Source organism: Cannabis sativa, chromosome 6 (assembly GCF_029168945.1).
Source record: "Cannabis sativa cultivar Pink pepper isolate KNU-18-1 chromosome 6, ASM2916894v1, whole genome shotgun sequence".
Lineage (NCBI taxonomy): Eukaryota > Viridiplantae > Streptophyta > Magnoliopsida > Rosales > Cannabaceae > Cannabis > Cannabis sativa.
In genome coordinates, this window is record NC_083606.1 from 25,845,360 (window position 1) to 25,869,032 (window position 23,673).

Genomic DNA, 23,673 nt, shown 5'->3' on the forward strand with positions numbered 1-23,673 from the left:
TTGAGCCGATCCGACGTTTACACTTAGTTTGCTCATTGCAAGCTAAGGACTTTTATAGTTGGTATGTGTCACTTTCTCCGGTGCCTCGCTATTCATATTTAGCGACATATGGTTTCTCAGTAATACACTAAGTACCAGTTTGTACATTGATTCCTCGCCTAACACTTTACAGTCAGCGGGTTACAAATATACTCTAATACTTACGTAATTAATGAGTTATTCCATAAAAAGCTATTACACCGATTCACATTCCCTTTATCTTGACACGTATCCTTCAGCCGAATTTTGGGTATAACAACTATAATCATGAATAACTATATGTTTAGAATTTAATAAAATTTATACATTAAACCTATAATCATGAAAGTAATCATGTGAACGATGCAATATAAAATGATTTCTGATCTTTTATTAATTAGTAAATTTGATTATATTGGGTTTTATTTAGGGCACAAAATCTCAATAATTATTGCCCTTGAGTGAATGATCTACCCTCGGGGGTTGTGACTGTCTAACCTCCCTTAGGGTACATATCCATCACTTCTCTGGGGTAGTCACTTCACTCATGCGAGAGAGCGATCGCTCTATCTCCCACCATACATAGAACATACCTACGGGGTGATTATTTATTCTTACCCCTATCCATAGAATGTGGCTCTTGGGAGATAATGACATTACATATTCCTTATTAACTTGGTCTCAGGTATTCTCGTACCACGTAACATCATACACCTTTGTTAAAATTTAGGGAAATACTTATGAATACTCAATTTTTTAATTAATATATAATTTTAATTTTATATTTTTCTAATAATTTTAATTATAAAATTATAATATCTAAATTTTATTATTATTTTAATTTATTTATAATTTAAATATATTATTTTTATCATAGGATTTTCTAATGTATCTGGTGGTGTTTTTTTGTGCTTGTTGTATCGTGTTTTTTGAGCTAGTATATTCATGTACGTATAGTGCTATTCAGATTTATCATATTATGTCGTATTTAAGTATATATTTTTCGTATTGGATCCTATTTTTCGTACTTAGTCATCTCTTCCAAACTCGTACAGTGTCAACAAGGTTAGTTAGACAGTATTGTAAAGACTCCCTCTTCCACCTAATGATATGGTGTTGGGAGTCCATTTATTTTTTATTTTTTTTTTTGGGCATGACGATGCGTACAACGCCCAAAGGCCCCAAACTGTATGCAACATGATATCTGATGAGTTGAGATTAAAAGTCACGTGATGATCACATGATGCCCATACTACTCAGAGTTTACCACGTCATCAATGACTCTAAGGAATCCTACGCGCTGCCATGTTCTGTATGGAACTTGATATTTTGTTTTCTTCTTACCGATTTGACCATATTGCCACGCTTTTAGACCAATCCCACATCTCTTTTTCTCCCTACTATTTAATTCTTAATTAATTTCTGTAAGTGACAAAAATAGGTTTCCCTAACTCTATCGAAATAGTCCATTGATTTCATTTAGTTAGGAAATAGTTTTTAATTGGGCCGGTCTTCTGTTGTTTGGTAATTTCGAAATTCTATTAAGTTTTGCAAGTCCATCATAAATTTTGGAAACTACACATTTTATTTATTTGGTTCTTATGATAACAACAAAATTTTCATTCTTATCATTTTAATTTAATTCCCATTTTTTAATATTTTTCTTGTAACTAGTGATCGATACACAGAGTCCAGGATTTAAGTTGTGAGGAGTGTAATTATTTTTTCCAGATAAATTTTTGTTAAAAAATTAATAAATTAAGATATAAAATTGGGAATTTTTTTCCCTGGAGAAGTATAAAAGGGTGATGTGACGTTCTAAAATCATCTCAAATACTTCTATCTATTCTCTCCTTAATTCTCTCTTTTTTAATAAAAATTAATTTTTTATTAGATTTATAAATATTATTCAAATAATTAATTAATTAACTAAAATATCTAACCCTACATATAATAGGTACTTACATATATATCTCTTAATAATTTATATATAAGTACCTATATATAGAGAGTAGCAGTCGGCCAAAAAGAATTCTATTTCTTATCTTTTAGGCTAATTAGAATTTTTACCCCTGAACTTTGACGTGTACCAAATCATACCCCTGAACTTTTAAGGTCGTTAAAAATGCCCCCTGAACTATTGAGATTGTTGGATTTAAGGATTTTTGTCTAATTTCATTCAATTTTACTACTTCAGTGATTGTTTATATACTAAATCATCCTCACTAGACTTTGATATCTACCGAATCATGCCCCTCAAACTTTGACATATACTAAATCATGGTCCCTGAACTTTCATTTATGTTAGACTTTTTTACTAAAATTAGAAAAAAGTCCAATCCAACAATCTAAATAGTTCAGGGGGCATTTTCAACGATCTTAAAAGTTCAGGGGGCATTTTCAACGATCTTAAAAGTTCAGGGGCATGATTTGGTACATGTAAAAGTTCAGGAGTAAAAATTTTAATTAGCCTATCTTTTATAAACTAATCCATATATATATATAGGGGAATTCTAATATACCGGGGCTTGATTTTTCCTCATACTATAAGGAATGTTATTCGACCAATGAGAAGATAGAGAAAAAAAATTGTACCCAAATTTTATTATTTAGCATGTACGTGATTATTATTTTACAACAAACAGACCCACGTGATTCAAACCATTTTATTACTCCATTTCTTCAACAAAGAGGACTATTTAACGATTTCACATAGAATTGAAAAAACAAATGTAGTGTTCGGTAACTATTAAAAAATCAATTTTTTTGATTAATTAATCAAAAATCATAAAAAAAAACTAGAAAATTTTGTTAAGTAATATTTAAAAAAATAAAAAACAAAATGGTTCCCGAAAAGAACCAAAAAAAAAAAATTGTCAATGACTGGTTTAAATGCAATTTAAATTAACTTTTTTAAAAAATAATAATAATTCAAATTAAATATTAATAAAAATTTTAATTATTAATATTATTTTATTTTTTAAATAAAAATATAATTAAATATTATTATAATATTTATAATGTTTTAATTGTGTACATGCGCTCTTATCGTAAGAGTATACACCTTATATCTTAATAACCACGATCTAAAATTAATAGTCAAAAAAACTTCCCTCTTAGTAGGAAACTTATGCTTAGTCGACCTACCATAGTCTTGCCCTTATAAGATATGTATATGATAGGGATCATTGTTTTGTTCCTTTCATAGGGGTGTTTTTGTAGCCATAGATCATAAATTTAACGGTGATAGATAAAAAAGTGTATAATACCATTTAGTATTTGGGTTGCATTAAATTATTTTTTCTTAATAATTAAATTGATACACATTCAGCAAATAAATTCCAAAAACTCAAATAACAAAATTTAAATAATTAAATGGAGTTTGAGAAGATTTCAACTTACTTATTTTTATTGTCTTCACGGGTTTCAATCCATTTTACTTAATTTCTTAAAATATAGTGTAAAGTAATTATTGCCTTAGAGAGAGAAAGAGAGAGATCAAGAGACAATAGAAGAGAGAGAAAGAGAGAGATTAAGAGACAATAGAAGAGAGAGAAAGGAAGAATGAAAATTGGGCGTAGCCTTCCATTAGGAGAGAAAAATAAAGTTTGATATTTTATATTAATTAATATTATATTGATAGCAAAGTTGGTAACTAAAATTATTTTTTGAAAATAAATACCTATATAAAAAAATTAAACTATTTTTCTTAAAAAATAATAATAATTTAAATTAAAAATTAATAATTTTTTTTTATAAATTATTAATATTATTTTATTTTTTAAAATATATTATTAAATATTATTATAATATATAAATTTTTAATTGTATACAAGCAGTCTTATCGTAAGAGTATACACCTTATATGATAATAACCATACGATCTCAAATTAATGGTTGGAAAAAGTACCCTACCGGTAGGGAACTTTTGCTAAGTCCTACCATAGTCTTGCCCTATATATATACTAGTGGCAAAGTGCTGCTATTTTTTATTTTTTATTTTTTGTATTTTTAATTTTAATAATAAAAATTGTTGTTAATGTAATTTAAAATAAATAATATTATATCTACATTTATTAAATAAATTAATTAACTAACATTTCTAACAAATAGTGCTACGTATATAATTTTATTGAATTTGAAATTGTAATAATTTATTTTAATTTAATAATACCATAAATTTTGGATTGAAATTAAATTATATGAAAGTAATAATATTTAATTAATTTGAATATTTATATGAATAATGTTATCCTAAATTTGGCACTCTGACGTGGTATCACAAGAATGGTGACACGTGGAGTCCACTTGGAGCATCTGCTCGGAACGATAGATCGAGCAGGACGCCTCGCTGGCACATCCAGAATGAAATATTCAACGAGCCGTGCAGGACGATCAACACTTAGCGAATTTAGCTTTCGCATCATGAGTCATCAGCTCAATCCCTACAACTCAGGGATTAACTTACGTGGATATGGCATACACACGATCACACTATCAGTGTACTCAGCCTCAATCCCACGATCCTTGCATTCAGCATTGATCACACGATCTTTCTGTTTATGCGCATTGTAACGAGAGAGGAAACTCTTCCTCCTCAAGTTTCCCAGCCCTATAAATAGTGAGGAATGTTCACTGGGCAAAGGACCGAGAAATTATAAGCCGATACGCAGCTAAGCTAAGGCTATTCTATTATCTAAGAATTATATATTCGGAGATACTGTTGTAAGAGCTATAAGAAAAGGAAACTTCTTCCTTGTTCTTAAGTCAATACAAATAACGAGGATTAGGCTATTACCGAACTGCTCGGGGCTGAACCTCTATAAAATTCCTGTGTCTTATTATTGCTTTCTTATATATATTCTCATTACGACATATCGTTTATCGCTTATCAAAAAGAATCATTGTCGTTGGCTAAAAGTGAAGTCAACATTTTGGTGCTTTCATTGAGAGCAGAATCGCAGATCGCTCTTTTCGACATTCAACACGATGGTGCAAACTCGTAGAGGCCTGTCTGACCTAGAAAATTCACAGACGCTGGATCCGACATTGCAGGACCCAGGGAGTTCAAGGGTTCCACCCCCTGTCAATCCTGGACAGACGGGGAGCGTGGTGAATGGTGGGACAGTTCCTGTTGCTGAAACTGTGCCTGGTGTGCAAGAGACTGGGAATAACAGTTCCGTACACAGCCAGGGCATTCATAACACAACTATTCCACCAGGAATCAACGCCTAAACGACCATCGAAGATGCAATCGAATTGTAATATCTCTGTGCTGCGTTCAGACTCATGCAGGGTCATAGCAACACTCTGCATCATGATCAGGAGGAACTGCGTGCCGCAGTAAATCTCGCGTTTGATGAACAGAGGCGTATGTTCACTGAATGGAGAGACAAAGAGATGGAGGCATTAAGGGCTCACCATGCAGAGATCGAAGATCGTAGTCGGTAAGCTACCGTGCTGATACGAAGAGCCTACCAGACTGTAGGCCAGCAAACGCCGAACGTCATTCCTCTGGGAGAAACAGAGGATGTCCCGACGATGAATGCCTCTCAGACAACCAATGGTCATCCGTCCAATTCCCGGTCATGAGGAGGAGCCATACCTGACGGATCCAATCTGAATAATGGAGTCATTCCGCCTGTCAACCAAGCGAATCAATCGCTAAGGCAACCGGGCTCTTCTGTGTTCGATAGGCTGGGAACGACCCATGACCTAAGGGACGATCTAAACAGAAGAAGGGGAACAGACGAGCAGAATACTTTAACGATCGTGCAGCCCGGAGCCCATACTCAAATCCCCGCTCAAAAAGACGCTGATGTAATCCAAAACGCCAATCAAGTCAGCCCAGCCGTACAGGCCCTGCTTGACGAGTTGAAGAATATGTTTCATGGCATGGCCGGACAGCGTAACAATGATCTTGAGTTAGACCGTGCTCGCGGAACTCCCTTCTCACCAGAGATCAATCTCCTGCCACTGCCCCACAAGTTCAAAATGCCAACATGGAAGATGTATACTGGGAGAGAAGATCCTCTCTCCCATCTCAAGTATTTTGAGATGCAAATAGATTTACAGGGAGTGCGAGGGGACGTATGTTGCAAAATCTTCCCCGCCACTCTGTCAAAAGCCGCACAGCAATGGTATTTCAAGTTGGCTCCTGGAAAGCTTAGTTCATGGAAAACCTTCTCTTTGGAATTCCATGCACAATTCTCTTCCTCACGTCAGCTCCCATTGCATCTTGGAGATTTGGTCGAAGTAAAGCAACGACCAGGCGAGCCACTCCGGGCATACATCAGCAGATTCATGACGGAAGCGACCAAGGTGTTGCGGGTAACCAAGGATGGAAAGTTATCCGCGATACTGGGGGGCATTTAAGTCCTTGGTGAACTATGGAAGGATATAAGGAAGAACAGACCAGTCGACTCAATGAGTGATTTCCTGGATCGAGCCGAAGGCTTCATCAAGCTCGAAGAAGCCATTCAACGAGTAGAAGGTGCACAAAAGTCAGGCAAAACGAAGGCTCCTTCCACTGGAACATCCGCCGAACTTCCCAATTATTCCAGCAATTCAAGTGGGAAGCGTTCAAGAAACAACCACAAGCAAGGAAACGGGAAGAAAGGAAAGTTCACCGAGAAATCCGGACAGACTCCTCGTGATCATGCCAAACACACTGCATTCACTATTCTAACTGAAGATATAGAAAGTGTGTATATCGCAACTCAGTTGGTAATATCGTACAAGAAGCCCGGGCCCATGAAGAAAGATACCAACAAAAGGGACATGACGAAATTTTGTCGGTTCCACGGAGACTACGACCACGACACCAACGAATGCTACAACCTGACGCGGGAAATATAATATCTGATCAAGAAAAACAACCTGCACTTACAGAAGTATGTCAAGGCCAACCAAGGTCAGAACAACCAGGATCTGTTACCTCCACTGATAGATGGACACTTGCAAGTCATTGTTGGAGGCCCACACATCGCTGGAGATACAGGCAAAGCTCGAAAGAGATATGTAAAGACCGCTTAGTTTAATTTGGAAATTAGCAGTTAATTATGTTTAATTATGTAAAATTATTTATAGATATTTAAATAATTATTTATGCTGTTATTATTGAATTCTGAAATGCATTTTATGTCATATAGTGATTTTCATAATTTTGCATTTCCGGTGCCCGGTAACATGGAACTCGGTGTTTGGCTCAGTAAAATCACAACTTAGTATGTTAGTATATTGGGACGGTTTATTAGACATTGGGAATGTCGGGAGTGGTAGGGAATGTAGAATTTCCCAAAATACCCCTTTAGTGCTCTTTATGTTATTTTAGTGTGAAGGGGAAAAATGGTCATTTTGCCCCATTTATGTTTTGTCCTTTAGTGGACTTAGAAATTGGAAATTTGGTATTATGCTATGTTTCTTTTGGCTAAAGTAAATGTTTATTACATGCAATTTCTCTCATTTTATTCAAATTGGAAAACTTAGAAAAATTAGAAAATTCAAAAGCTCTTTCTCTCTCTTTCTTTCGGCCAAGCTTGGGAGCTGCTAGGGCTGTGTTTCTTTGCTTTATTCAAGTGATTTTCAGCAAGTTTAAAGTAATTCTAGTAGAGGTAAACCTTGTTCTAGCTTCTTTTCTTTGTTTCTTGGAATTTTTGGAAGAATTTAATGGTTTGCATGCTTAGTTTAGGTTGATGTTATTGCTTTGATTTTGTTGTTGTTTTAGAGGTTTAATCTTGTTATTTTGAGTAGATTACAGCTAGTTTGATGCATGATAGTAACTTTGTTTCAAGCTTGGAAGTTTTTACTCAAAAATATAGTTTTCAAAGAAAAAAATGAAGAATTTGTTGTTGTTGCTTTTGTTGATGCTTGCTATTGGTTTCTGCAGTTTCTATATGCTTGATTATGTAATTTTATTCAAGGTTTGATGCATGATAGTGTTGTTTAATCAAGTTGGAGTTTGGAACTCAAAGCTTGATGCTTCAATGGTGATTTTGGATTGTTTGCATGAAGCTCGGTTTTGATGCTTTAGAAATATTCCGTAGGGTCTAAATACCAGGTCTGGAAGGTTTGGAGTGAATTGGATTTGATTTAAGTGAGTAATGAATTTTTGGTTGATTCCTGCGAGGAACCAGAATTCCGGTTGTGCATCCGGAATTCCGGATGGGGTTCTGAAATTCCCAGAATCAGAATTCCGGTTGTGCAACCGGTCTGCCGGTTGGGAGATTTTCAGGAACCCTAGTTTTTCTCGTTTTTATGTTATTTGGGGTATTGCCATACTTTTTATCGATAGGAAAACTTTTAGTTTCTAGTTTAAGTCCCCGGGAAGTGATCTAGCGTATCACTTATTAGTGTTGTGATTGTTACGATTTAGGAGCCTGTAAACTGCCGCCCAGTTCGTTCCAGTCAGGTTGACCGGCACACGTGAATTCGAAATTGAGGTAAGATTAGTATAACAGTATGCATATGTATTACATGTTTAGCGTGCATGTTAGGAAGCGTGTTAGATTACATTAGATATGTATGTTGGCTTCGTACCATCCGACTATATCACATCGGTTAGGCTAGAGTATGACTAGCAACTCGAGTATGACCAGTATACCGAGTATAGGCTGATTCTAGGGTTTGTGGTACTGTGCTATTTGACCGTATCTTATCGGTTAGGTTAGAGTATGACTAGCAGCTGGAGTATGACCAGTGAACCGAGTATAGGCTGATACTGTAACACATCGGTTAGGCTAGAGTATGACCAGTAGCTGGAGTATGACTAGTGAACCGAGTATAGGCTGTTACTTGTCAATAGTACTGTCTTATGAACCTTCGGGACTCAGTATCGTGTGGGACACGATAGTTAGGGTTATGGTCAGGGGTATGGGTGTCTGATCATAACTCGGGATTTATGTATGATTATGATTTATGCTTTTCTTACTGAGTGTGTCGACTCACAGTGCTATGTTTATGTGTAGGTAAGGGCAAGGCCAAAGCTGAGGAGCCGTGAGAGCGAGCCGGTGAAGATTGTACATGTCGAGGCAGTTAGGCCTGGAGCGTACGATCCTCGGGACAGCAGTGCTTTTTGTAATTACTCGCTAGGCGACAAGTATTTTGTATTAAACAGTAATTTTGTAAAGCTTTTTTGTAAATGGGATCCCGAGTATTTTGTACGAAACATTTTATAAGTTTAATTAAAAAGCAAAAATTTTAATTAATCACGATTTCCATAAACCTCGTTGATTAGCAACGATCTGCACAGTATGTTTAAATATCAGTTAATACGCCTATGGTAGTTAGGGTGTTACAATTTTGGTATCAGAGCCGCCAGGTTGTCTTCCGAAGATCGTCACGACATGTACAGTCGTAATCTTTCACAACGCCTCTGTCTCATATTCAAATCTTTCTGAGTAAAGAAATATTTGAGACTTTTATGGTCGGTATAGATTTCACACCTTTCTCCATAAAGGTAATGCCGCCAAATCTTCAATGCAAAAACCACCGCAGCCAACTTTAGATCATGAGTCGGGTATCGCTGTTCATAATCCTTTAACTGACGGGAGGCATAAGAGATAACCCGATCGGCTTGCATCAGCACACACCCCAGACCCTGTCTGGATGCGTCGCAATAAACTATGAACTTCTCTTTGTCTGAGGGCAAAGCTAGCACTGGAGCTGTAATCAACCTCTGTTTCAGCTCCTGAAAACTAGCTTCGCACTTATCTGACCAGACAAACCGCTGATTCTTCTTTGTAAGTTTGGTTAAGGGTGTCGAAATCTTAGAAAACCCTTCCACGAACCTACGATAATACCTGGCTAAACCCAAGAAGCTTCTAATTTCTGTCACTGTCTTCGGTCTCGGCCAATCCCTGACGGATTCTATTTTCCCGGGATCCACCGTGATCCCATCTTTGCTAACAATGTGCCCTAAGAAGGACACCTGAGATAGCCAGAATGCACATTTCTTGAATTTGGCGTAAAGCTTGTGTTCCCGAAGCCGTTGCAAAACCATCTGAAGATGTAACTCATGCTCCTCTTCTGTTTGAGAGTACACAAGGATGTCGTCGATAAACACAATCACACAGATATCGAGGAAATCCTTGAATACTCTATTCATCAAATCCATAAATGTTGCAGGAGCATTGGTTAGTCCAAACGACATAACCAAAAATTCATAATGTCCATACCTAGTACGGAAAGCCGTCTTCAGAATGTCCTCCTCTCGGATTTTCAACTGATGATAACCCGATCGGAGATCAATCTTGGAAAAGACCGTCTTCCCCTGAAGTTGATCGAACAGATCATCGATCCTAGGTAGTGGATATTTATTCTTCACTGTTAGGTTGTTTAAGTCCCGATAATCGATACACATCCTCATAGTTCCATCCTTCTTCTTGACGAATAAAACCGGAGCTCCTCAGGGTGACACACTAGGCCGAATAAACCCTATTCGAGCAGCCCCTGAAGCTGAATCTTTAATTCCTTAAGTTCAGCTGGAGCCATTCTATATGGAGCCTTTGAAACCGGTTCCACTCCTGGTGCCAAATCTATAACAAAATCAATCTCCCGCTGAGGTGGTAACCCTGGAAGTTCTTTGGGAAAAACATCTAGAAATTCCCGAACCACCTTGATGTCCTCTGGCCGAATGGTAGCTGGCCGAGTGGTGTCCATCACCACGGCCAGAAACCCTAAACAACTGCCATGTAGTAACTCCCTAGCTGACATGGCCGAAATCACCGGGATCCGAGATCCCCGAACCGAACCAACAAACACAAATGGTTCTTCACTTTCCGGTTGGAAGATCACCATCTTCCTCTTGCAATCAATACTGGCTGAGTATTTAGATAGGAAATCCATTCCTAAAATAATATCGAAATCTACTAGGCTCATCTCTATCAAGTCAGCACTTAACTCTCTACCATCTATTCTGGTCGGCATAGACCTAATCCACCTTTCTGAGATAACTAACTCTCCGCCAGGTAATAGGGTTCCGAACCCTGATTCATAACTATCACACGGTCTATCCAATTTGCTAAAGATTCTGGCTGCCACATAATAATGTGTGGCCCCAGAATCAAACAGCACTGAGTAAAATGAGTTATTAATTGAGAGCTGACCTGTTACAACTGAGGGGCTGGCTTCTGCATCAACCTGCGTGATGGCGAACACCCTAGCTAGAGTGGGTCTCGCCGGAGCCCTAGGTGCCTCTGGTCTGAGCTGGGGACAATCCCTCTTGTAGTGTCTAGGCATGCCACACAGAAAGCATCCCTGGCCTCTGCACTCACCCAGATGGTGCCTTTTACAACTAGGGCACTCTGGGTAAGAAAACCGGGTCTTAGCACCAGCCTAACGGCTGCCTCTACTCTGGTTCCCTCGGAACCTCTTATTCTGCCCCGAGCCACCGGATGCAGTGGATGTTCTCCTCTTCTGGTCCATGCCCAAACCACTACCTCCCCTGCTGAAGCCTGATGCAGGAGGGGTAGGAGCCCCGCCACTCACTGGAGCCCTAACTGACTCCGACATACATCCAACTGCGCCCTCAGCTCGCAGTGCCTTCTCCACCATCTCAGCATAGGTGGTCTTGTCGTCTGTGGTGATCATAAGGTCATGCTTGATCTTCACATTTAATCCGTCCAGATATTTTTCCTTCTTACTGAAATCGGTTGGCAAAATTCCTGAGGCCAACCTCGCCAACTGATCGAACTGGGTGGTATACTTAGTCACGCTCATGTTTTCCTGCTGGGTCAGGTGTGCGAACTCTTTTCTCTTGGCACTTCTAGCGGCCTCATTATAATACTTCGCGTTAAAGAGTTCCTGGAACCTTTCCCAGGTCATGGTGGTGACATCGTGAATCTAGGACACCATGTCCCAACAGACTAACGCGACCTCTTGAAACTGAAAGGTGGCACACACCACCCTGTCATTCCCGGTGACACCCATAAAATTCAATATCATGGTGATCACCGTTAGCCACTGCTCGACTTTCATGACGTCCGGACCTCCCAGAAAAACCGGAGGTGCTTGCTTCCGGAACCTTTCATACAAGGGTTCCATCTGTTTGCCGCTACCATTATCTCGGCCTGAGCAGCAGGGGCGGGTGCCACAGGAGCTTCTGGCACCGGCACTGCAGGAGCACCCTGCTGCCTCAATCTCTGAATCTCCTGATCTTTCTCCTCTATTCTGGCTTGCATTTCAGCAAACCTAGTTTCCCCATTCTGGGCTTCCTAATCGGCTTGGGCAGCTTGGGCAGCCTGTGGCGGGTTATCGTCACCCCGACCACGGGCCCTGCCCCTGGGACCTCTACCACGGCCCCTAGCATGCGGGGGAAACTGAGCTACCTGACCCTGATTTGACCCTACTGAGTTGACCTGACTCCTGGTGTTCCGCCTGGCGTCCATCTAGCCTGAACAGCCTGCGAAACCAAGAGTTGGCACATCAGGTCATGATCAAAGAGAGCTTACTAATGCCGCTTAATTTGAAAATTAAAAACATGCGCCTATTCTACTATCAGGCTACTAACATGCTTCCTATCAGGCTTTTCTTATTTATAATAATTAAATAAACTACTAAAGCAATAAAAGCTTACTGAACCGTAGAACGAGCTAACTGCTGATGATGATTGTACATGTCGTGACGATCTTCGGAAGACAACCTGGCGGCTCTGATACCAAAATTGTAACACCCTAACTACCATAGGCGTATTACATGGAACTCGGTGTTTGGCTCAGTAAAATCACAACTTAGTGTGTTAGTATATTGGGACAGTTTATTAGACATTGGGAATGTCGGGAGTGGTCGGAAATGTAGAATTTCCCAAAATACCACTTTAGTGCTCTTTATGTTATTTTAGTGTGAAGGGGCAAAATGGTCATTTTGCTCCATTTATGTTTTCTCCTTTAGTGGACTTAGAAATCGGAAATTTGGTATTATGTTATGTTTCTTTTGGCTGAAGTAAATGTTTATTACATGCAATTTCTCTCATTTTATTCAAATTGGAAAACTTAGAAAAATTAGAAAATTCAAAAGCTCTTTCTCTCTCGTTCTTTCGGCCAAGCTTGGGAGCTGCTAGGGCTGTGTTTCTTTGCTTTATTCAAGTGATTTTCAGCAAGTTTAAAGTAATTCTAGTAGAGGTAAACTTTATTCTAGCTTCTTTTCTTTGTTTCTTGGAATTTTTGGAAGAATTTAATGGTTTGCATGCTTAGTTTAGGTTGATGTTGTTGCTGTGATTTTGTTGTTGCTGCAGAGGTTTAATCTTGTTATTTTGAGTAGATTAGAGCTAGTTTGATGCATGATAGTAGCTTTGTTTCAAGCTTGGAAGATTTTACTCAAAAATATAGTTTTCAAAGAAAAAAAATGAAGAATCTGTTGCTGTTGCTTTTGTTGATGCTTGCTGTTGGTTTATGCAGTTTCTATATGCTTGATTATGTAATTTTATTCAAGGTTTGATGCATGATAGTGTTGTTTAATCAAGTTTGAGTTTGGAATTCAAAGCTTGATGCTTCAATGGTGATTTTGGGTTGTTTGCATGAAGCTCGGTTTTGATGCTTTAGAAATGTTCCTTAGGGTCTAAATAGCAGGTCTAGAAGGTTTGGGGTGAATTGGATTTGATTTAAGTGAGTTATGAATTTTTGGTTGATTCCTATGAGGAACTGGAATTCCGGTTGTGCATCCGGAATTCCGGATGGGGTTCTGAAATTCCCAGAACCGGAATTCCGGTTGTGCAACCGGTGTGCCGGTTGGGAGATTTTCAGGAACCCTAGTTTTTCTCGTTTTTATTTTATTTGGGGTATTGCCATGCTTTTTATCGATAGGGAAACTTTTAGTTTCTAGTTTAAGTCCCCGGGAAGTGATTTAGCGTATATCACTTATTAGTGTTGTGATTGTTATGGTTTAGGAGCCTGTAAATCGCCGCGCAGTTCGTTCCAGTCAGGTTGACCGGCACACCTGAATTCGAAATTGAGGTAAGATTAGTATAACAGTATGCATATGTATTACATGTTTAGCGTGCATGTTAGGAAGCATGTTAGATTACATTAGATATGTATGTTGGCTTCGTACCATCCGACTATATCACATCGGTTAGGCTAGAGTATGACTAGCAACTGGAATATGACCAGTATACCGAGTATAGGCTGATTCTAGGGTTGGTGGTACCGTGCTATTTGACTGTATCACATCGGTTAGGCTAGAGTATGACTAGCAGCTGGAGTATGACCAGTGAACCGAGTATAGGCTGATAGTGTAACACATCGGTTAGGCTAGAGTATGACTAGTAGCTGGAGTATGACTAGTGAACCGAGTATAGGCTGTTACTTGTCAATAGTAGCGTCTTATGAACGTTCGGGACTCAGTATCGTGTGGGACACGGCAGTTAGGGTTATGGTCAGGGGTATGGGCGTCTGATCATAACCCGGGATTTATGTATGATTATGATTTATGCTTTTCTTACTGAGTCTGTCGACTCACAGTTCTATGTTTATGTGTAGGTAAGGGCAAGGCCAAAGCTGAGGAACCGTGAGAGCGAGCCGGTGAAGATTGTACACGTCGGGGTGGTTAGGCCTGGAGCGTACGATCCTCGGGACAGCAGTGCTTTTTGTAATTAGTCGCTAGGCGACAAGTATTTTGTATTAAACAGTAATTTTGTAAAGCTTTTTTGTAAATGGGATCCCGAGTATTTTGTACGAAACATTTTATAAGTTTAATTAAAAAGCAAAATTTTTAATTAATCACGATTTCCATAAACCTCGTTGACTAGCAACGAGCTGCACAGTATGTTTAAAAATCACGTAATACGCCTATGGTAGTTAGGGTGTTACAAGATATGCCCAAATAGCTCAGTAGGAGCAAGAAGAAGTCATCCTGGCCGTGGAAGAGAGGAAGCCCAAAGTTCCACGAGCAGGAGAGCCAACCATAACTTTCAACGATGAAGATGCTGTCCATATCAGATTCCCGCACAACGACCCTCTAGTCGTGGAAGTCCAGATTGCAAACAAAATGGTGGCTAGAACCATGATCGATAATGGAGCTTCTTCAAACATTTTGTTCAAGACTGCTTACGAGAAGATGGGACTCCATTTCAAGGATCTGACTCCATGCCTACAGACTGTTTATGGTTTCTCCGGTCAAGGAGTTGCACCTTTAGGACAAATCCGGCTACCCCTCACAGTTGGACAAGCTCCGACGAGCATAACTATCATGGCACAGTTCCTAATATTGGATGTTCCTTCAGCCTTTAACGTAATGCTTGGCCGACCAGCCTTATATGACTTAAAAGCTGTCACATCAATATTTCACTCGGGAATATTATAACCTTACAGTGGCCAAGGCTAAGAAGGAAATATCCTCCAGCGAGAGCCCAGACAAGGGAAAAAACATTCCCAAGTAGGAAACTTCCCAAGGCAGGGATGAAGATGTGGATCCTCGACTTGGGGACCCAAGCAGAAATGTTGGACCTGTGGAAGAGTTAGAAGAGATCGAGATCGATCCAACTATCTCGGCCAGAAAGCTAAAAATTTGAAAGGGTTTGTTGCTCGAAGGCAGGGCTACTTCTGGCCAACGATGATTGAAGATTCGAGAGCCTATGTCAAGAAGTGCGACAAATGCTAGAGATTTTCAAAGATACCAAGACCTCCGCCCAATGAGCTGACACAGATGCAAAGTCCGTGGCCCTTTGCCATATGGGGAATTGACCTAATCGGACAGTTACCTAAAGGTAAAGGCGGGGTGCAGTACGTAGTGGTAGCAGTCGACTACTTTACTAAGTGGACTGAAGCCGAACCACTTGAAACCATCACATCAAAGAAGGTTCAAGACTTTATAGTGAAGAACATCATATGCCGGTTTGGACTACTATACAAAATAGCCTCGGTAAACGGCAAGCAGTTCGACAGCCAATCTTTCACTAATTTCTGTGCGAACCATGGTATCATCAAAAGTTTATCCGCAGTGGCACATCCTCAAGCAAACGGTCAAGTTGAAGCAGTCAACAAAACCTTGAAGGATACACTAAAAAAGAAACTCGAAGATGCCAAAGGAAACTGGCTAGAAGAACTCCCCGAAGTTCTATGGTCATACCGTACAACGGAAAAAACAGCAACCAGTCAGACACCATTTGTAATGGCGTACGGTTATGAAGCTATGCTGCCCGTCGAACTCGAGCCACCTTCCCACAGCAGATTGACGTACGATCAAGGTACCAATCACATACTGCTTGCAGAATCACTTGATGAAATCGAAGAAAAACAAGCAACTGCAAACTTAAAGTTGGTAGCTCATCAACAAAAAGTAGCTCGGTATTTCAACAAACAAGTGAAAGCTCGGAAATTCTTCGTGGGAGATATGGTCCTAAGAAGGGTATTCCTAAACACCAAAGACAGCACGTCAGGTGTATTAGGACCTAACTGGGAAGGACCATACCAGGTGGTCGAAGTTCTCGACTCCGGAGCAGACAAATTAGGTAAGTATGATGAAAAAATGCAACTCATTCTAGTACCACGGTACTGGAATGGAGAACATTTAAGGAAATACTACCAATAAAGTACTCAGGTCAGATTGACCACTCTAAAGTACTCAGGTCGGGTTGACCACTCCAAAGTACTCAGGTCGGCTAGACCATTTCAAAATACTAAATGAACATTCGCTTCTAAGTGAATGGCCTTCTGGACGGACTACGCGCAAAGGTTTCAGAAACAAAGTACTCAGGTCGGCAAGACCACTTTAAAGTACAGTTTCTTATGTCTGCAATTTGTTTTATGTCATGTTAAGCTAAAGGATCAGATTAGATCACTAGCTCTGATGTAAGTTACTACGGTAACAAATACATTTTCGATCAATAAATGAATAAAGATAGTATTTCCAATTCTATTGAGTCGAAAAAATCAGCATGATTATAATTTACCTAAAGTGCGTACAAAAGGTTTAGTCGAACCCAAAACACCGAGCAGATAAGCAATATATTTGCAAAATACAAGTGACCAAGAGTCATACTTCTGCTCGGTCACTTGGGGGGCACCTATACCTGTACAAAACATTTGGTAAAAATAAAACAATCACAATTGCACGACAATTATAAACGGAGAATGAAATTCATTAAGGATGACAAAAGCACGTAGTACCGGGATTAAAAGCTGCCCGGTCAGCCTGTTGTCCAAAAAATGAAAAATAATTCTAAGTTTAAAGACCGCTTGGTCGGTCATGATGTCTTAAAAAAGGCCCTGAGGCCGAATATGATATATATATATAAAAAAAGAGATAAAAAGAGAAGTGTTTAAACAGTTGGAGTCCCAGGCTCCTTGTTCGGTTCTTCTGGGCCAACTGGAGCAGGAGGATCTGTTGTTCGAACAGGAGAAGCATCGGCAGCCTGGCCAAAGGTTGAAGCTGCTTGGCCGGAGGTTGAAGCAGCCGCCTCGTTCCCACCATAAGCAACTTGGGTCGCGCAGTACTCAAGGTACATGTCTTTAGCCTCGCCCAAGTAGTCAAAATTGGCCCGGGGATTAGCTTTCCAGAAATCGAAGAAGAGCTCGAGGCCGGCTATCTCTAAGGCATTAACCTTCTCCTTCAACCTGTCTACCTCGGCCACCTTGGCTTTCTTCTCCTCCTTCATCTGAAGAAGAACTTGCCGCAAAGAAGTCCTCTCATCCAAAAGACTGTTAACTTCAGCAGATAAGATCTCGATGGTCTCCTCAAAGCGATCAGCAGCTTCGAGATCCTTTGTCAGCACGGAGATCTTCTTCTCGGCAGCAAACAGCTTCTTGTTGGCTTTGCCCAACTCCAGCCGAACAGCTCCAGCTTCCTCCCTGGCCTCCTCAGCTTCCTTTTTGGCCAAGTCCGCCTCCGCCCTCAAGGTGTCGGACAGAGCCGCACTCTTGGAAGCAACAGACTTAGCTCGGGAGTAAGTGTAAGCCAACTTCAAACCGGCCTGCACAAAGGAAAAAATTCAGCAAATGGAGCTAAGTATGGAAAGTTAAAGGGAAGTATCAAAAAAGACTTACCCTGGTGAGCTCCTTCAGGACTCCGCCCACCAACGCATCCAGAGCTGAGTCACTATCAGCACCAGCCAGTTGCTCACTGACCTCGGGAACCAGCCGGTTCATGTAGTGGGCTAGCATCTTCGTGCCCTTTTTGGCCTCGGGGAGCACAGGCAAAGGCGGAGTTGGTGCCCGCACCTGCTCAGGAGTACTTCTGACCAGTTCAGACCCATCCGTTGGTGGTCTAGACTCCTTGGACTTGGCGGATTTGGGGGTAGAAGGGTTTGCAGCAGTTAGCTCCTCGGAAAGGTCAATGACCTCTCCAAAAGGTCTCTTCTCAAAGGACCCCTCACCGTCCTTAGACTTCTTGGCCAGAGGAGAGGCGCTAGAGCTTCCGCCCATTCTCCTCCTTAGAGCATCGAGCATCTGCCGAGACATGTCCGCACAGAACAAAAACAGTGTGGTTAGAAAACAACCATCAGAAAACACAAGGCATGAAAGTCAAGAAGCTCAAAAAAGAAGTAAAATGCAAGGTGACCGCTCGCACAGAGATTCAGAAGTCCATCATCACATGACATCGATTTTATTTCAAACATGACAGCCTTCCCTTTTCCGACAAAGGGGGGAGATGGCAGAACAGGTGAAGTGGGCTCCCTTATGCGAATAACATGTTCAACAGGCCGGGGCGTAGCCGAGAGTGTCTTCTTCCTCTTCAATGGGGTCACCTGCTCAGCCTCAGCCTCATCCTCAGGATCCAAAGGCTCCTGAGCATATTCCTTGGCCCTGACACCTCCCTTCAACTTAGCCTCTCGCTTCAGTTGAATCAACTCATTCTCCGAATGAGTTTGTTAAGGCCAGCCAGCACCAGACTTCCTCTTCTTCCCCGCCACAGACTTAGGAGAAAAGTCCTCAGGGTAAAGCCCATACTTCACCAGATTATCATCGAAGGTCAACTGGATGATATTCCTGTCTTCCTCCGGCAACCAGGCAATTTTTTGAGCTCTATCCCTAAGAGCAAAGGTGAGGGGAGGACGGTGATATGTCAGAATCTGCTGAAACCGAGTCCGGGTGATGCTCAGATCCTTCACCATGAAGTACTCATCAACAAAATGCCCTATTTTGATGATGGCCTTGTGATCCGTGACGCTCAACCACTTGAAGCCTTGCTGAGAGAAGTAGAAGTTGTTGGGTTTTATGCCCTAAATAAAACTCATTTCATATAATCAGATTTACTAATTAACAAAGATTAGAAATAGCATTTTATGTTGCATGGTTCACATGATTTATTTCATGATTATAGGTATATAATGTATGAATTCTTTTTAAGTCCAGAACATATGAGTTGGTTTAAAGATTATAGTGTTGTCAGCACAGTGGAATATAATCTTTATTATATGTTCAAAAGTTTATTCCCTGATTTGTCAGAACACTGGATTTAGACTGACATGGTGTAATCAGCGATAGGTATTCTTACACCTTGGAAAAGTGTTATGTCCTTTCTAGGACATTGGCAAAGTTTACCAGTATCGGATGTATGGAGTATACATCGGAAGGGACCGATATTGAACTTTGATTAGATATATTAAAATTTACCCGTAATATCTATTCAATTCAATATCAACTGTTGATCCTAGATCACATGATCGAAATCCTGATATGGTTAGGCTCAATTTCAAAAGTGTTATTCGTGTTCTTTGATTTGTTAGTTAAGCCTAGTTTTGTATCAGGGTGATACGTACATTTTGGGAACACGGTAATGCAATTGAGTGGGAGCGCTAACATAAATATGGAATCTATAGCTTCTATTTGGCAAATAGAAGTAAGGGATGACTTCCTTCGAGCTTAACCAAACGAAGATAAATGGTGGAGATCTCATTTCACTTAGGTGAAATATCATTTATACAGGGTTAAGTGTTTTAAGGATAAAATACATTGTAGGGTGTTACGGTAATTTAATACCTGTACAGTGTAAATCATCTATATAGAGGATCATTGATCACATTAGGGTTATAACAATGGATAACTAATGACGTGTCTATATCGTGGAACATATAGAGCGTTTCTATATGACTGAGAGTGCAATTCCAAGTTCTAAGTGTGGATTCAATGTGGAATTAATAAGTTAGGGAATTTACTTGGTAAATTCGGTTCGACTTATTGGAAGCTCGGTTATATAGGCCCATGGTCCCCATACTAGTTGAGACCATACTGCTTGTAAGACTCAGTTAATTGATTTTAATTAATCAATTATAATTCTAAAAGTTAGACTATGTCTACTTTATGAATTCTCACAGTTTAAGGATGAAATTGTAAAGAAAAGGGTTTCTAGGTTTAATTATTAATTAAGAGACTTTGTATGTCTAATTAATAATTATTTTAAATGACAATATTATTTAATAATCTGTTTTAGTTATTAAATAATTAGTTTTGGCATTTAAATGATTAGAATTGAAAAAATGACATTTTTGGAGAAATTGAAATAAAATTGAGGAAACTGCAAAATCCAAGTGAGGCCCATATCACCCTATGGCCGGCACCTCTTTGCTTGTTTTCCCAATTATTATTTTCAATTTTAATTGTCATGTAATTGTTAATCAAAGCCTAGCTATAATAGGAAAGTGGTGGATCACACTAAATAAGGCAGTTAATCAATTACACAGTAAAAGAGGAAACTGTTTATTTGGAAAGTTGTGCTCTCCCTTCTCCCTATATATAGCAGCCCTTGTTCTCTTCTCTTGATAATCATAATAAGCCTATAAGCCACGAAATTCAAGAGAGAAAAAGAGAGAAAAATTCGAAATCCTTGTGAGATGAGTAGTGCCCACACACATCAAGTGGTATCTCAATCATAGTATGGAAGACTATGGAATTTCTGCATCAAAGAAGGAGAAAAGAAGATCCAGGTTCAGATCTTGGTGATGCTCTGCTACAGAAAGGAATCAAGGGCTAGAGATCTGAACGGAAGGAGTCATATTATTCCGCTGCACTTTGTAAGGTTTTCTAACTTTATATGTGTTTATTTTCATTGTTTTAGAATTCATATTAGGTTGTTAATCCAACATACTTGTTAGTAAATCTAGATCTTGGTAAAATAATTTCCAACAGAAGTACCCCGACCTGCCTTGCTTGGGGGTAGACTTCAGGTCGAAGAACCAAGCGACCTCGTGGGGGGAAGGAGCATCCCATCCTTGGGAAGCGTAGAGGACGAAGAGAGCGGACAAATACTTAATGCCCTTTGGAGTAATTTGGGTCGGGCAGAGGCCAAAAAAGTCTGCCACATCCCTGAAGTATTTGTGCAAGGGCATCAACGCCCCTTGCTAGCCGTGAGCCCCCGACCAGGCACACATTCCCTTGTCAGGATTTGTGGCGCAATTGTCGTGGGCGGGAATGTAGCAGTCCAGCTCGCCCAGGTACCCGTCCTGGTCGAGAGTTCAGAGGCGTGCCTCCAAAATCTTGGATGGAGGACTTACCCACCTGGCGCCCAAGGCACCCTGCCTCCTATGAGGAACCGCCTCAGCAAGCTCCTCACTAACGTAGTCCACTCCCTCGACCAGGACGTCTCCGTCAGCATCGACTGGCTGCCCAACCTCGTTGTACTCCCCAAAGTTAGGGGGTTCAACCTCTTCCTCTCCCTCCGCCTCGGAAGGACTTCCCGGACGCACCTCGTCCAGCTCCTCAACCTCTTGGACCTCAGCGTCCCCCTCACGATCCTCTTCCATCAGGACGACCGAATCCTGTTTGTCGTCGGGCAGAGTGGCAAGCCGAGCCACTTGAGGATTAGAAGCGTCAGCCAGACGCGTGGTTTTCTTTGTACGAGCCATCATCCTGTGGCTGGGTACAAGGTCAGAAGAGTTTCCTTCACTAGAAGGAGGACTAGCACGAAGACAAGGATGAACCTCGTGCAGAAGTGGAAGAAAATCCTGGTCGATCTGATGCCCGAGTTCCCAAGACTCACCTGGGTTCATCTACAAAAGACAACACACAAGATGAGTTTTGGACGGAGTATCAAACGAGAAACAAGCAAATATGCCGACCATGAGTACTCAACAGATTAAAGAACGACTATATTTAAAGAAAAGTCAAAACTCAAGAAGTCAGAAAGTTTTCTTGAGTTAGGGCTAAAAAGTTCATGAAGCTTAGAATAAGCAAGATGGAAGACAGACACAATGCGGTTCAAAAATAAGCTCTAAGGCTGACAGCCCACATGAAGACATAATAAAGAAGAGTCGCAGAAGTTTCTAACCCTAGGATTTCCTAAGCATTCTTTCTACATCATAGTTGCATTCAAAGCATAAACATGCAAAGAAAGGCATAAAGGAAATCAGAAACTTACTCAAAGATTCGAATGTCTGAGTTTAAGCAAACCAGCAATCGTCTGAAGGCACTTCGGTAACTTTGAAGCCAGAAAACTCTCTTTTCGCTCTAGAGTTTACTTAACAACGAAGGGTGATAAAATGGGTTATGTGCCAGTACGATGAGTATTTATAGGCAAAGGGGTAACTGTATCAAAAGGAACCTTAAATGCCTCGACTTCCTGCCTCAAAAGCGAATATGGGAAATCAAAAGTAATCAAGTGCAACCGTCAGCCGTGGAGAGAGAAAAACGGATTTTAAAATATTAATTTTCAGAGCATTAATTAGCCGAAAATCGAAGGGACGCCCAGTCAGCTTCACATCGAGTCTCGAACGGTCATGCTCGACACGTGTCCCCATCCAAAGGCAGAGCCAGCTCGGAATAAGTCTACACGCAACCTTAGAGGTCCCGTACAGACTTATGGGCAAATGTTATCCCAAATTTGGTACTCTGACGTGGCATTACGAGAATGGTGACACGTGGAGTCTACTTGGAGCATCTGCTCGGAACGATAGACCGAGCAAGACGCCTCGCTGGCACATCAATAATGAAATATTCAACGAGCCGTGCAGGATGATCAACAATTAGCAAATTTAGCTTTCGCATCATGAGTCATCAACTCAATCCCTACAACTCAGGGATCAACTTACGTGGATATGACATACACACGATCCCACTATCAATGTACTCAGCCTCAATCCCACAATCCTTGCATTCAGCATTGATCACACGATCTTTCTGTTTATGCGTATTGTAACAAGAGAGGAAACTCTTCCTCCTCAAGTTTCCCAGCCCTATAAATAGTGAGGAATGTTCACTGGGCAAAGGACCAAGAAATTATAAGCCGATACGCAAGGATATACTATTATCTAAGAATTATATATTCAGAGATACTGTTGTAAGAGCTATAAGAAAAGGAAACTTCTTCCTTCTTCTTAAGTTAATACAAATAACGAGGATTAGGCTATTACCGAACTGCTCGGGGCTGAACCTCTATAAAATTCCTGTGTCTTATTATTACTTTCTTATATATATTCTCATTACGACATATCGTTTATCGCTTATCAAAAAGACTCATTGTCGTTGGCTAAAAGCAAAGTCAACAAATAACAATATCTACAATGTGAATGCCCTAAAATAATTTTCAAATACCAGACATTTGTAGTGTTCGGATAATTTTGATATAACCATTGTAATTGTGCTAATTGTAATAAACGTATATAATTAATTAAAGTTGTAATTTATTGAATTGTTTTTATTTTGAAAACGTATTTATGATAAAAAAAAAACATTTATAAAAAAAACATATTTATATGTAGTAGTGTTTGAATAATTTTAATATAACTGG